Source organism: Spermophilus citellus, assembly GCF_964194105.1.
Source record: "Spermophilus citellus genome assembly, chromosome: 1".
NCBI lineage: Eukaryota > Metazoa > Chordata > Mammalia > Rodentia > Sciuridae > Spermophilus > Spermophilus citellus.
The window spans coordinates 159,351,152-159,365,314 of NC_138182.1; the positions used below are offsets into that span (position 1 = coordinate 159,351,152).

The 14,163-nt window shown below is 46.0% G+C and overlaps 1 pseudogene across 1 annotated transcript; it reads left to right on the forward strand.

Moving 5' to 3' along the window:
- Window positions 1–2,415: 2,415 nt before the first annotated feature.
- Window positions 2,416–9,031, forward strand: LOC308652574 (small ribosomal subunit protein eS12-like; annotated as a pseudogene). The gene is made up of 2 exons: window positions 2,416–2,472; window positions 8,644–9,031. The product of its transcript is annotated as a small ribosomal subunit protein eS12-like (transcript).
- Window positions 9,032–14,163: the final 5,132 nt, after the last annotated feature.

Below are 14,163 nucleotides of genomic sequence, written 5' to 3' on the forward strand. Positions count from 1 at the left end.
CGATGGATTTGGAGGAGGCAGGCCTGCCTCACTGGCCTGGCAGGCAGTCTCTAATCTCTCCTTTGTGTCATCACTGGCTGGGGTTAGAGTTCACGGGGAAGAGAGTACCTGGCTGTGTAATTAAGTCGCATGCTTGGCACAGAGACCAGTTGTAATGCACGGATCCCATTTGTTGGCTTTTCCAGGCCATTGTCCTCTGCCTGGGCCCATGGGCTAATTACAAGGCACAGGGTTCTGCGGTGGCTCAGGGGCCCCAGCTTGTCTAGCTGAGTGGTACCTGTTGCTGAGCTCTGTGCTGGCCGTGCTGGGAGGGGACCCTGCTCACCTGCTGGGGGCAGCCTCATTGATGGCTCTGCTGTAACCTGGAGGGTCAGAGGGCACCTTTGGGTATTGCCTTGGGAGAGGGACATGCGAGCATGTGGGATGTCTGAATTCTCCCATGTGATATCAGCTTGGGGTGGCCTGTAGCAACTGGTGAAGAGGGAAGAGAGGGGTCAAGGGACAGGGCTCCCACAAGGCCACCCAGCACCTGCAGGCATGGATCATGGTTCCTGGTCATGTTGCCGAGCCCTTCCTGACACATCCGGCTGAGCCTCTCTGTTGGAACTTTGTGGTTCTGGTCCCCTCCCCTCGAGGAGACTCCGTTGTTCCCTAAAGGCAGATGTGAAGGAGGCAGAGTATTGTCCCCGTGATTGACAACGTCCAGGTCATGGGTGAGGAGCCCACCAAGCCCAAGCTCCTGTCAGGGTGAGCTCCAGTAGTAAAGTGGGGAGCCCCAGGTCCATAGATGGGTGCACCCTCTGTCTGCATCAGACACAGGGGCCCAGTACTGTGAGTGTCCACACTGCACCAAGAACAGCTCTGCTGGGCCCCAGATTTTGTTCCAAAGTGGTGTTAATCATCATAAGCACTGGGCGTGGTGGTGCACGCCTGTAATTGCAGCAGTTTGGGAGGCTGAGGCAGGAGGATTGAAAGTTTAAGGCCAGTCTCAGCAACTTAGTGAAGCCCTAAGCAACTTAGTGAGACCCTGTCTCAAAATAAAACACAAAAAGGGCAGGGGATGTGGCTCAGTGGTTAAGTGCCCTTGGATTCAATCTCTGGTACTAGAAAAACAAAACGAAACAAAACAAAACAAAAACAAAACAAAACAAAACAAAAAAAGAAAATTATCATAAGAATTGAACTTCATTGCCTACTACTTATCTGGCCTTAGATTTTAGAATAGATTTGAGGGAATGGATTATTTTGCTCAAGTTTTTTTTTTTTTTTTTTTTTTTTTTTTTAGAAAGTATCCACAAGTTCAGAAATCCTCATCTTCCACTCAATGTGGTCTATACACAGTGGAGTTTTATTCAGCCATGAAGAAACATGAAGTTATGACATTTGCAGGAAAAATGGATGGAACTCGAAACTATCATGTTAAATGAAATAAGTCAAACTCACAAGGTTAAGGTCATATGTTTTCTCTCATATATGAAAGCTAGAGAGGAAGAAGGTAAATAAAGGTGGGGTGGATCTCTTAAAAAATAAAAAGGAGATCAGTAGAGGAAAGGGACCCGAGGGAGGGAAGGAAAGGGATTAAATGCCGGGGAGTGACATTGGCCAAGTTCTATTGTTATGTTGTGTGTGTGTGTGTGCAAATACAGAGCAACAAACCCATCAATATGTACAACTATAATGTGGCACCAATAAAAAATGTGGAAAAAGGAAAAAAAAGTTTTCATAAAAAATTTAATAAAATATATATTTTTTTTTCTCAGAGTTGCCCCCAGCAAACAGGAAGTCTTCACGGTCCTTCCTGTTTGCCTGAGTGTGCCTTGAGGATGGGGGATAGCAGATGCTGCCTGGAGATGCCCAATGACAGCTTCTCTGTTGGGATTTCTCCTCCGGAAAAGAACTAGAGTAAATAATAGCCAAGAATACTAAAAGCCAGACTCTGCCAGGCCCTCCTGGGCCTTTGATGCACATTATTCCAATCCTCAGAAAACTTCTTGAGGTAGGGACTATTAGGAGACCTACTTGTAGGTGAGGTGACTGAGGTACAGAGAGGGTAAGTGACATGTCTCAGATCACACAGCAAGGAGTGATGATCTCAGACATGATGATCTGAGACTTCCAGGATGGGGAAGTGAGCTGACAGCTACCAGATCCTCCTCTGTCTTCACAGATTCTCACCTGGTTTATCTTGGTTACCCAGAGCCACACAGGGAGTGGCTCAGGGTCACATTCTGGTCATGTTTGCCAGGATGAGTGTTGGTGGCCAGTGAAGAAGGCCTACGCAGATGCCTACTTCTACTTCTACCTTGCGATCCCACCAGGTCCAGGCTTCCTTCCCTGTCCCCTGGCTGCCTTCCCCTTGCAAAATCAGGTGACCGAGAAAGCCTTTAGTATATAAACTAACTCTGTATTAAAAACATGAACCCCAAACCTCAAGCCAACCAAAAGCAGTTAGGCCCCGATGGTGTGCAGCAGGTATCCTGTTCATGGAGTGCATGCCAGATGACACTGATGTCAGGTGTCATGGGGTTATGGGAACTGTCAGCTGCACAGTGAGCTATTGTATGTGTCTCAGAAAGGAGCCCCGGACAGAGGGCACCCTGTGGGCACTGAGTCTCACATCTGTGAGCATCTTGGCTGAAGTGGGTAGGCTCTGCCTGAGCTCTGGGGTCTGGGTGAGGACCCTGGGATCCCTGAGCAACGCATAGGGTCTTATTCAGGTCATCTGCCCCTCAGGACCCAGCCCAGGGCTGCCTTGGGGCCTCTGGATGCTTCTTTTGGAGCTTCATGGAAAACAACCTGTAGCAATCCCTGCATTTGCCTAGTGACTGAGCTTTCAGTGGTAGGCTCCCGCTGGTGGACAGACCTGTTATCCCCTCGCTCCACCTCACACTGTCCTCACCACCCTGCCCTGTTTCTCTGAGCCTCTGCACTTGCCTCTGCAGGGACTCATTCCCCACCCCCACCCCTCGGGCCCCCGCTTGCCTTACCCCCACCCTGTCTTCAGCTCTCAACTGGGCGGTCCCCCCTTTGGGGGTTGTCTCTGATCCATCCACCAAGTCTGGTGAGGGGCACCTCCCCTGGCTCCCACAGAGCCCAAGATCACGCCATGTAAAACAAGCAAGCAGTCAGTCTCACGGCCCTCGGTGACAGGGGTTGTCTTGTCACTGTCGTACCCCAGCTTGTTCTGTGATGATGATAATGAATGACAATATTGATAACAAGCACTCAGGCTTATATCAGGCGCTGCTCTCAGCATTTTGTAGTTGCTCACTTATTCTCCTCTCACCCCAGCCCTGTGGGGCAGCTATTCTTTCTGTGCAGTGCTGTGAGCTGAACCCCGGGATTTGTGTGTGCTGGGCAAGCATGCTACCACTGAGCTACGTCCCCAGCCCCAGTTACTTTTCTTTTGGCCATTTGCACATAGCAACAGGCATAAAGGGTCTGGCTTGCCCTGCTGACGCAGCTAGCAACAGGTGGAGCTGGGAGCTCAACCCAGGCAGCCTGCTGTCGGGGCTGCTCTTAATGGGTGGCATCTGGAAGTGCTTGATCGGTATCCAGTCATTTGACAAAATATTTTTGTCTCCCTCTTTAGACAATAGCTAAGGCTAAAGGGTGAGGGGCTTGGAGAAGGTGATGACTGGCATGAACATCGAGGGGACACAGCCACACTGGATGGCAGCTCCTTGCCTTCAGCTTGGAGGCTGGGGCACAGAAGGCGCTTATCTCCATGAATGACATTCTGTGAGTTTTCTACCCCCTGTGACATCCACACCCAAACCTAGCACTGACTGGGATGTGGCCTCGCACAACAGGAGTTCCTGCAAAGAGGTGTTGGGTTGGCGGCTGTGGAGGTTCCTGAAGAAGGCGGTCAAGGGTAGCAGTGTGAGGCAGAGGGAAGACCCCAACCCCATGCTCTGGGCCTCTGTCACAGCCCCGTGGGGGCTGCAGGGAGGTGCTGATTTCACCTCTCTCACAGGGGCCCTGAGCTCACCTGGGTCTGAGAGCAGTGCAGTCTGGGAACACCTGCGAGGTTCCAGGGCTGACACTTCTGTGCAGCCCCCAGAGGGAAAGGAGGTGAGTGTCACAGAAGTTAAGGCTTTGTTTTCTCTGCAGCAGCAGAGAGTGAGCTCTTCTACGCCTGGAGGCCCCTCCCATCTGCCCATGGTGAGCAAACATGAGCTCTGTAGGTGGTAGAGCGCAGTGGTGTGGCCTTTTGTTGGGCACACCTGCCTCAAACATCTCCCGGGCTGGGAGTGACTGTCAGTCCCTCCTCTGTGCATAGCAGCACGGAGTTGTTCTGAACATTCTCGTTTGGGCTCTGACAGCTGTGTCAGCTGCTGGTCTCAGAAGCAAAAGGCAAGTTGAAAATAAGGTTCAAACCTGTTGCCTGCTGCCTTCTTGCCTGGCAGGGTCCCTCTGCCTTGGCCCAGCTACACAGCTGTCCTCTGCTAGCCTTAATGCCAACATCCAAGGTCCAGCTCGTTACAGGTTTTTGACAGCAGAATAACACCTTGTGTTGCACACTCATCTCCAGAAAGGCCCAGAGCCCTTTTAAAATAGGATTTGAATACTTAGAGTTATCGCGTTAAGTCAGTGATACCAAATGCTCCGTAAGGGACACTGGCCACAGTGAGTTTGGATTTTCTTCTCATTCGCACAGAAGGAGAAAGAGCAGATCGAAGCTTGCTCTCATTCATCCTTGAGCCCAGGATTGAGAAATCCACAATGAAGCTGGTCAATAGAAGTATTCTCAATAATTATCTTTCATGCTAATAAGTGACGGCACCTTCTGAAAACTCAAATCTTGCTCACCTTAGGCTTGTTATTAAAATAATAATCAGAGGTATCGCCTCTTTGTAAACTAGCTGCACAATGGCTATTAAGTGGAGAAGGGAACTGTAATTTATTTTAAGATTCAGGGATTTTGTATTTGCAAATAGGCAGCAATTATGAAACGAATACTATAATTATAACCACTCTGGACAGATGAATGAGGTGGTAACTAGCTGAGATGTGTTTTCTGGTTAGAAAGCACATTATCCCCTGTTCTGAGCATGCTCCGCTAGACCTCCTGTTCCTGGGTTCTTGGAAACTGAACCAGAGAATGATTAAAAGATGAAAGGGCAGAGAACTTGCTTAGCATGTATGAGGCCCTTCTTCAATCTCCAGTGGAGGGGGGAGGGCGGGAGGGGGTGGAGGAGGGAGACTGGGAAGCTCCACCTCCACCTGCTGAACCCACTTGGTGCTGGAGGAGCAGGAGGCTCCCTTCTCTCAGTGAGCAGCAATGTTCCCTCAGAAGGCAGGCAGGTGAGGAGCTCAGGCTAGATCACAGTCAGAGTTAGCAAGGGGCAGTTGCAACTCTGCCCTCTTCTTTTCTGTCCTCCGTCTGCACCTGACAGAAGGGGGTCTCTTTCCCCATCTTTGTAGAAATGGCTGAGTTCTGTCCTTGGGCTCTGCAGAGCTGTCCCTTTTAGAGTCTCCCTTGGCTTCTGTCAGACCAAATCCACCCCTGTAGTCTGTCCCCAGGAAAGCCTGGCACTTCTTCTTTGTTCCCTGTGGGAACATACTGTGGATTCCACAAGTAGATCCCACAGAATGAGTTTTCTTTATCTGGTGATCTGTTTTTCTAAGAAACAGTTTTAATGCTGGTATGACTTTCTCGAGGGCATCGATAGGAATGTCTCAGAACTCCCTAGATCAAGGTCTCCCTGGATTCAGGGTAGGTGATCTGACGTCCAGACGTTCCTGAAGCTCGATGGCAAGATATTCAGATAAGTCATTGGCTGCCATCTGACCTGTCTGGGACAACTCAGGGACAGAAAGCAGGAGCCAATGTTAGGATTCCCTGGTCTCTTCACCAGTCTTTCTCTGGGCCAGTAAGAGTGTTCCCTGTGAGAGTATCCCAAGACCCACGGCTGGCTTCTCTTTCAGGCAGATGTGCGACCAGAGGGGTTGTTTCTGAACCTCCCGTCTCTGCCTGGGCTAAAGATGAAAATAAACACACCCACCCACCCTTAGTCACCTGGCCCTCTTCCCCTCCCCCTGAGCGCCCAGGGTTTCATCGTCACTAATACAGCTATTGTGGGACTGATAAGTGGAAAGAAGCATCCAGAGGCCGAGAGGCCTCGTGGTGACAGAAGCTGCCTGTTGAAGACACCATGCGGGTTCGGCCTGAGGTTGAGTCATCACCAGCCTGGGAAATGCACTGGTGATGATGGATGCCCAGGGCGCTCGGATGTGCCCCTGACACTATTTGCACAAACAGGGAACTCAAACGAATGGGGTTTTTCACAAGCTTACATAAGTCAGTTGGCAGTGCACAGTGGCCCAGCTGTGCGGCATGACAGGACAGAGCTTTGCGTTCCTGCTCAGGAACAGGTGACTTTCAGAACCAGTTTGCCTGTGTCAGGACTTGAAATGGTTTGCTCTGCCCTTCTGTTGTCACAACCCCCCTTACTCTTGGCCTTTCTCTTTGTGAAGACTTTCTTTGCAGAGGGATCCTCACAACTGGGACAGTAGGGCTACTGTTGCTTCCAGCAGCCGCCCAAGGGGTTTGCTTTTCTTTGGGACTCTGACTTCCTTGAAAGATGTGGCAGGGAGGGAGCGGCAGGTGTGTGTGGTTGGGTCTTCAGAGAGCTGGCAGGGGGAGGTGGGGATGGTGCAGGGCCAGGAAAGGGGGGTGGCTGGAAACGCCCCTCAGCACATTCCTGGGTCATCTCCAGGTGTCCGTTCTGGCTCGGTGAGAATTGGCCATAGAATGGACAATGAATGACGTCACGTCCACTCATTGGCTCCTTCCATCATTCCTGCTTCTGGGCATGCAGGGCCGGGGTTATCATCAGGTGTGCGATAGGAGAGAGTCAAAGACGGCCCCTCGCCTGGCCTTGAGCTCCGTCCTCCCAGAGGCTCAAGTGGCAGGCACACAGGTACTGCTGAGGTGAGGAGTCTCTGTTTTGAGACCACATCCAGGTGTGGGCCACACCCCACTGTCAAAGCCAGGGCACCCATCACTTATCCTTTTGGGGCCATGGGACATGCTGGCAGCCAGCCAGATCTGATTACATTCCACGACTGATTGATTGATCCTTTTGATCGCTCCCAAGATTATGGAGGGCAAGCATCTCATCTGAGGCTTTGCTCTAGATTTATCACTTGTTAATAAGAAAAAGGATTTTTTCCTTATTCAAGAAAATACTTTGTATGTGAAACAATGGGGTCATGCTATGTAACATTTTTGTAATTTGAATTTTCCCTTTTATTTTGCTGTGGATGCCTGTGACTGTCATTGCCATCATCATCCCTAGGTTGCGGATCTTTCTGTCATTCAAATCTTTGTGTTTGGGAATGAATATATAGACTGCTTTTAGCTTTCTGCTTTTCTCAACATGAACGGCCCAATAGCCAAATCTCTGTTTGTGTTTATTATTTAACAAATATTTGTTGAGCATGTTTTCCTTCATTTTCCTTGGAATAAATTGCTACAAGTGGATTTGCTGGGCTAAATTTTGTGTTTGTGTGTTTGTTTGTTTGTGTGTGTGTGTGTGTGTGTGTGTGTGTGTTATAGTTCTGGAGATTGAATCCAGGGCTGTGCATATTCTAGGCAAACACTCTTAACATTGAGATACAGCCTATAAATTGTCTTGCTTTTTTTTTTTTTTGAGAGTCTTGCTAAGTTGCCAAGGTTGGCCTTGAACTTGTGATTCTCCTGCCTCAGACTCCCCACTTGCTGTGGTTACAGGTGTATGCCACTGAACTGGGCTTGTTTTTAAAGTGACCACATTCAGAGTAAAAAGTTCCAATATCACAGGAGGTAACAGAGTGAGAACTCAGACTCTCCCAACCTCTGCTCTCTAAAGCAATCAGTTTCTGGACTATCCTTCCAGAAGTTGTGTGTAGGTGTACCTTTCTAATATAAATCGATTCATAACCTTCATAACAATATAAACAGTGATTTTCCTACTTAATGTATCCTAGGCAACTTCCCACATCAGCATGATGGCTTCGTGTCATACCTGTATCAGTCTCTGATCAACTCTTCTTGTAAAAAATTATAAATCAAGCTGGGTGTGGTGGTGCATGCCTATAATCCCAGCAGCTAGGGAGGCTGAGACAGGAAGATTGCTAGTTCAAAGCCAGCCTCAGCAAAGGCGAGGTGCTAAGCAACTCAGTGAGACCCTATCTCTAAATAAAATACAAAATAGGGCTGGGGATGTGGCTTAGGGGTTGAGTGCCCCTGAGTTCAATCCCCGGTACCAAAAAAAAAAAAAAAAATTACAAATCAATTCTAAAATGAGCATCTTTATGTCTTGGTGAAGCTGTACAAATGAAACTGAAAAAATGCTGGAAGTGGAATTGTTGAGCTGAAGTGTTAGGTCCCTTTGCCATTTTTACAGCTATTGCTAAATCAGTGTGCATGTTTTAAATTGTCACATGCATTTATTGGCTAATTATTTTACAGAAGGGCTGGGTCTGTTTACACCTTTACCAACAGAGTATCAGGATGGGAGAGTGTCCATTTCCTAGTTTTATTCACTAACATCATGGATTGTGAATTTAGAAATTCCTGCTCTTTCCCTGCCACTGCTGAGTCGCTCAGAGGCAGAAGTTGCGTTTGCTTAAGATTCGGCCTCACTGGTCACCCAGTGCACGGCCAAAGAAGGCATGGCTGCTGGAGGTGTCAAGGACATCAACGCTGCTTTACAAGAAGTCACGAAGACTGCCCTCATCCATGGTGGCCTTGCACGCAGAATTCATGAAGCTGCCGACACCTCAGACAAGCACCTGGCCCAGCTTTGTGCACTTTCATCCAACTGTATGTCAAAGTGGTGGAAGCCCTTTGTGCTGAGCACCAAATCAACCAAATTAAGATCAACGACGACAAGAAACGAGGAGAATGGGTAGGTCTCTGCAAAACTGACAGAGAGAGCAAACCCCGAAAAGTGCTTGGTTGCAGTTGTGTAGTGGTAAGGACTATGGCAAAGAATCTCAGACCAAGGGTGTCATCGAAGAGAATTTCAAATGCAAGAAATGAGCAAACAAATTTTTAGTTCACATTCCTCAAAAGAAAAAAAAATATGTGTGTGTGTGTGTGTGTGTGTGTGTGTGTGTGTGTTTATTCATTATGTTAAAAAATTGTTTGGTGTCTGTACATCCATCTGTATTTGGCCTGCTGTTAGCAGGAGGCCCTCCCTACCATTGAGATGGTGCATCCGGCAAACAGATGTGGCACGCTCTGTCCCCAGCTTTCTGACCAGCCTTGTCTCCATTGGGAGGTTGCCATGTGAAGTCCAAGGAAGTGTCCCTACTTCTGAATGTACACCTGTGGTTTGCCTGGGTTTGGAATGCCAGTTGGGGACAAGCCCTCTGACTTTCTGATAAGGGACCTTCTGGTGTCATATTTTTACTTGGCTGTCTGCTCCTTCACTTAGCCCATACCTTCCTGAATTCTCCATCCTCCAGTGCTTGGGGTCACAAGATAACCTGAGCTCTGAATGGTTTTGAAGGAGATGGGAAATGTGAGTCGTCCTGCCAGAAGGTGTCCTAGGACCTTCCTGTGAGATGTGGATAGGGATTCGTAGAGCACCTTCCCATGCACCGGGTATCTTAATGGCTACTTGAGATAGGTCACTGATCGATCCCCCCATGGGCCTGGAATGAGGGCAGTAAGATCCCAGCTCAGAGAGGTTCAGAGTGGTTGAGGGGCTTTCCCAGATCCACAAGGCCAGTGGCTGGCAGAGTCCAGAGATGACCGACGCTAAGGCCTGTGCTCTTTCCACTGTTTCATATTGCTGAAATAGACAGGTCCTCAGTTTATAACTGTCAGGAATCTGGAAACCCACCCCCAGAGAAGCTCTGTAACTCGAGATTGGAAGGGTGCTGGGGATTCTTGTAGGTTGCAAGAGACCTTCCAGGTGCAGAGCATCCCCATTTAACAACCATGGTGACATCATCCCAGTCTTACTAGGTCCAGGCCAGCTAGGTCCCTAGATAAGTGGTCACAATGAGCTGCTGGGGAACATTCATATCATATTCTACTTCCTATAGGTGGAGGGACCCTTCAGGGTCACAAGTGTGGCCAAGGTTCCTAGGTCAGGGAGCAGGCTGAGGGACCCACTCACAGTCTTCTAGCCCCCTTTTGGGCGGATGGGGCCACATACATCCTTATGTATCCTCTAGGTGACATTTTATTTTTCTAAATGAAAACATATTTGGATTGGTTATTTAAGCACTAATTTTTCTTATTTGTAAATATTTATTTATTTTCTGCTGACACTTGTTGTGAAAACTCTGAATAATACAGTGCATAATATATTGAAGTGCTCCATAAATATTTGAAGAACAAATGAGTATAATACATAAAGTGTAAGTTCCTTTGGTCTGCCTCCCAGAAACAACCACTGTCAATAGTTGGCTGAGTAAACTTTCACCACTTTTTTTTTCTAGACGTGTGAGTGTGTGTGTGTGTGTGTGTGTGTTGTGGGTATTTTTTCCCCCCACAAAAATGCACTCAGGACACGCATTGCTCTGAATTTACTTAACAATGTGTCTTGGGCACACAGAGCTCCACTTCCTTTCAAACATCTGCTTTGGGTTCCATTGTATGGATGTTCTACAATTTATTTAACGAGGCTTTTATTGATGAACATTGGATGTTTCCAATTTTTCATTTTTTCAAACAATATTACAAATAGCAGAATAGTTTGAAAGGCCTATGTGAGATGGACAGGAAAATTCTGGAGCACATTAACTCCCTGCTGGAAATGATGGATCACCTGCTTTGGGGAAGCCATGCTGATCTAGACACTCAGAGTTAAATCCCTTTCTCCTGGCTCCCACTGCCTGCCACCTGTTCCTTTACCCTCTGCTTGTCCCTGGTATGGATGAATTTCTTATCTGCTAGTTTCTGAGCTCTCAATGTGGGCTAGCAGACTGTTTTCTTGATCATTTCTTGTTTCTTTCCAGAGGGCATTTGATTTTGCTTTTTATGTTTAATTTTTGTTACCAAAATTTTTTTACAAATGTAAAGAATAAAGTATTCATATAACACGAACAAGAAAGTCTGCTTCCCCCATACACTCATATATCCCTGTTTTATACTTTTCAAAGATAAGCAAATCCAATTCCTTTTATTGCTTTTTAAAGTATTTACTTCCATAATTCTAGCAAACGTGTTCATATTGCAACTTTTCAGATTTACAAATTTTATCATTTTTTTTAGCATTCCCTATTCACTTCTCCATGTGGAGAAGCATCCACTTTGTTTTACATTTCTCACCCATTTCCTCCTTGTATATGTTCTCATAATAGTCCCCCATACTCTCAGAGGAGTTATAGTACAGCATGTATTTTAATAGATCAATATTCAGCGTTCACAGTTCTTGGGCTATGTCATATTCAACTATGAACACTTTCTTTTGGTTATACAACTTTTTGTTAACTCCCAAATTAAAAATTGTTTCTTTTACTATTTTGTTTCCACACTATCACCCAGTTGTGTAAATCTCTCCATATATTCAAACATATCACATGTTTATCAGGTTCATGTTCCTGAGAAAGTCTTCTGGAACATTCTGACTTGTTCTGGTCTGAACTGGTTGCTTTTTATGCCTGGTGTATTCCTGAGATTTTCCTTCACAGTTATCCTGGGAATTAGTTTCACTTCTCTCCCAAGTAGTAGTTCCTGTTTTCCTGAATTCTGTCTTCCTTCTCCTTGGTTTATTCTCTCATTTGTTGGAGCACATTCTCTGGGGATAACAGAAAAAGGGTACTTTGGAGGTAATTAAAAAAAAAAATTGTTCCTCTTACATACTTTTAATTTTCCCGCCATACTTACTTTGATAGTTTGGGTATTGAATTCTAATTTGGAAATAATTTTCCTTATGCATTATGAAGGCTTTGTTCATTGCCTTCTATCTTTTAATGTGCTTATTGAAAATTCTGATGCTACTTTTAATTCTGTGTGTGTGTATGTGTGTGTGTGTGTGTGTGTGTGAAATCTTTTATTTTCTCTGTAGAGGCTTCCAGCAACTGTTTGCTCTCAGTGTTCTGAAATTGTTACTTGGTATTATTTGATTTAATTTTATTTGCTGGGCATTGAGTGGGTTACTTAACATGTAAACTCATGTCCTTTATTTTTAGGAAGTCTATTACAACCATTTGGCCTCCTATCCTTTCTATTTCTTTTCTCCCTTTTTGAACTCTTATGTGGTAGATTACAAAATCAGTCTGATCCTTGTTTCCATGTCCTCGGCCATGTAACTTTATAGTCCCCTTCTATGCTGATTCCAGGTTTAGCAATATGTCTTGCCTTGAGCCAATAGGATGTTGGGAATCATGACACAAGTAGAGGACTAAAGACCATTTGTGCGATTGACCTTTCTTACCCTTGCCTGCCACCACTACCGTGAGAACAGGTCCAGGTTGGTCCACTGGTTCTAAAGTAGAGGAGAGACAGGTGGAGCAGAGCTAACCCTAGGCCAAGCCCAGATTCATGAGTAATAAATAATTGCTGTTGTATGGCACAGAAATTTGTTCAGAAATGTTGTATCAATAGATGATATATCTGATTATTTGGTTGTTGGACCTCTTAGCATAGTTCTTGAATTTTCTTCTTACTGTTCTTTCTGGAAAACTCTTTCAATTCTATCTTTTATCCCTTCTGCTGAGTTTTTCATTTCTGCTATTCTGTTTTTAATTTCCAAAAACCAGTTTTGATTCTGTACATGTCATTGTTGTTTTATAGCATTCTATTCTTTTTTTTTTTTTTTATGGAAGCAATAGCTGGCCTGCCTGCCTTTCTCTCTTCCTTCCTCCCTTGCTTTCTTCCTTTCCTTTTCCTCCTTCCCTCCCTCCATCTATCCTTCCCTCCCTTCCTTCCCCCTTCTTTCCTTTCTCCTTCCCTTCCTTCCCTTCTCCTGTCTCTCTTTTTTTCATTCTTGTGCTGGGGATTGAGCCCAGGGTCTTATGCATGCTAACCTCACACTCTATCACTGAGCTACAGTCCCAGCCCACTCTTCTCCACCAATATAATTTCTTATTGCATTAACTATTATTTTTCTCTCCTAAGTTTTTCCTTTCCTTGCATGGTCTCTTTACTCCAAGTGGTATTTTTATTTGGTTACTTTGGTCCTCTATCTTTTACATTCGGAAATTTCCTCTAATGCCTGATATTCCTTGACTGTCCATTTACATTCACTAAAAATCTGCTTGGGAGGTTTGTGTGTGTGTGCGCATGTGTGTGAACATGTACATGCGTGAGTTCCACAGAACAGCAATCTTCAGTGGGGAGGACTTCAGACTTTTCTCTAGGGATGGCCAGATGATGCAGAGCTTTGAGGCTGTTTTGGCTTCCAGCTTTCTGAGAATCTGCTGGGGGGAGCAGCAGAGGGGTCTTGACATTCAAAGTGTAAACTTGCCCCTGCTTCCCTTCCTCTGTGTGGTGCCTATGCTCTGAGATGTGTCTGGTGTCCCCTAAGCCAGAGTTCCTCTATTTAATGTTTCCCAGAAAATAATCCTGCATCCTCCTCAGTGGGCTGAGGGGCTGTTGCTTGGCTGCAAAGAGTTTGAGGGGCATGTGAACCCTAAAGACTGAGCACAAGGGCTTCCAGCTGCCCTCCTGCCCACAGCCCCACCTTTTCCACAGGTCCCTGGTTCCTCTAATTCTCAGGGCTTTGTATAATTCTATGGTGAACATCAGGTGGCTTTTTGGCTTTCTTCAGTGCTGACTTAGGATTTAGTTTACTTAGGTTTGCTAAGTCAGTTCCTCTCAGCCACCTACTTTCCAGTTCCAAAATTTCGTTGCTATTGTTTCCTCTCTTGTTCTTCCTATCCTCAGGGATTTATGGGCAATTTTTTTCTTACATAGTATTTTCACGGGATGTCTTTTTCACTTCTTTAATAGCACATGATCATTATAAAATATTAAAACAACCCACAGCAAGGGAACCTCTTTCATAACGCACCTCCTCCATATCTCCTCTTCAGTAGCCTTCTTCCCCGATAGTTTTGCTTTTGTGAATTATATGCACGTGGGTACTGAAGCAAATACGAACATATATAAACACACAAACTCTGCAAATATGAGTGAGATCATCATACTGTGTGATCCTACTCTGGAACCACTCTATTCCCCCAACACTAAATTTTAGTCTTTTAATCATACAC